We start from the raw sequence: 2,304 nt of genomic DNA, 5'->3' as shown, positions 1-2,304 counted from the left end.
TCAATCCCGTTTCGCGTCGTCATTCTAGATATTGCAAAATGATTAGTCTACGAACGTATAAAACTACACGCACAACACCGCCCCATCTTGCTAAACACTCGTCGTACATCACATGTTAGACATGATTTGCACTCGTAATAAGGTTTGCAAGTCCTTATTACGCACACATGCCGTATCGACTTGTTAGTACAACGACCGCCTCGCTCGATGATAATAAACCAACACAACGGAAATTCTACGCGATATAAACACACGCAAGAATTACATTACAACACGAGTCACAATCCTAGTTAGTTCACCTACCCGCTAAGGCACTAACCAAGTCCCGGTCCGACTCGTTCAACTACAAGTCCCGCAGCAATTAAGCACACACAAAAAGTCTAAGTCTAGGCACCTATCTCAAGTCGCCTAAATCCCTTAGACCATGCTCTGATACCACTTGAAACAACTCAACCCGTATTTAAACCGGTCCGTAAATTTTTTTCTTAATTACATTAATATTTAGGTCCCATTTATGTTTCCGAAAAATATCTTTAACACAATAATAAGTTCAATAAACTTTTAAAACATTTAATACATAGTTTAAATATCCGAACGGGCAAAACACGACCCGACTATTTTAATTTCCAACAAAACGAGCATGATGATTGGGGATACGCTACCCAATACTAATCAATCCAAAAGCACGTCTTCTAAAGCAAGCTACGCAAGTCCACTAGTTTCCACGCTTACCCGTGCCACCGCCTCCAAGCAAATCTATAAATATGTAAACAACGAGAGGGTAAGGTAACGCTTAATGAGTGAGAATATACTACATACATATATATGCATAAAATGGAAACGCAACACAACAAATCAAAATATCACATACCGGAGCATCCAAGCATAAAGGCAAGCTAAACTAAGCATACCGTACGGTCACTAAGCAACAAGCTAACAACATCAACAATAAAGTAAGTTCACCAACGACGATGTGAACAACGCCAATAAGCTACACCCGGAGGGTTAGCTACAACACAACAATACAACAATATATATATAAACAATATATAAACGCCCAAGGTTAACCCATTAACCCATTACCAAAACCAACTACCAATTACCAAAATGAAGATTGGCCGAACTACACGAGCCTTATTAAATCCGCATCCACACGAGACTACTATCTTCAATAACACAACAACATCGAGGTTGGCCGAACTACACGAGCCTTAGTAATCTGCAACCACACGAGATCACTACCTCAATAGGATGACCGAACTACATGCGTCATCGTGCATCCATATCCACACGTGACTCACTTCTCATAACTAACCCACGTCATCGGGATTATACAAATCCACATCATCGGGGTTACTCAACCGCATTCCAAATACCAAATCCCATGCCATAGGGATTATCCACATCACAAAGCCATGTGATATCGTACACAAAATGTGCACCTCACCAAAGGTGGTAAACCAAAACGCACAACCGTGCCAATTGGACCTATACACAAGTCCATCAATACCATCTATATGTGAAGTGAGCTCTATAGCCGAGAATCACCTCACCCAACCCGCACCCATCCTACACATACATATGCACATAGGATATTAACACTCACCTTGAAGTCTTGATGGATGCCAAACCAAATTCCAAAATCGCCAATGGAATGTACCTATTACATTATCAAAAATGCAACAACACAATTAGGGTGGATATACAAATCAACCCAAATTGACAACTAGTGCAATTTCGACCCAAATGCACTTCCAAGCACAAACCGCTCCCAAACTAACCAATAATCACTAACACTAATGACAAAGGTCCAAATATGCCAATTTAACCCAAACATGAGTGTTAAACACTTATCACTTCTCAAAATCGCCCATAAACCCTAATTTTGACCCTTAAAAGTCAACATCTCACCATTTGCTAGTTTTGACTTCAAAACACCATTAACTCAAGTTTATACTTTAACTTAACTCATTTCAAGTTTATAAACCTTAATAAATCGACAATTGGGTCATAATCATCACCAAACCCTAATTTTGACTCTAATCAAAATTAGTCAACCAATTGAACCCAAATGGTTTCCAAAGCATCAATAATCACTAAATACTAGTGATTACGCCCTTTTACAAGTCTTACAAGCTTACCTTTGTTCACCAAACCCAAAACCCGCCAACATTAACAATAAACCCGAATCTTGGTGTTAATCTTCAATTAACAACTAATGGGGTTCCATTTTTGAATTCACAATCAAAAGGCCCAAATTTAAATGATGAACACGAAAATGAAATTTGGAGTTAGAGCTTACCG

Source organism: Rutidosis leptorrhynchoides, chromosome 1 (assembly GCF_046630445.1).
Source record: "Rutidosis leptorrhynchoides isolate AG116_Rl617_1_P2 chromosome 1, CSIRO_AGI_Rlap_v1, whole genome shotgun sequence".
In the NCBI taxonomy this organism is placed as follows: Eukaryota; Viridiplantae; Streptophyta; class Magnoliopsida; order Asterales; family Asteraceae; genus Rutidosis; species Rutidosis leptorrhynchoides.
This window is presented reverse-complemented; position numbering follows the sequence as displayed.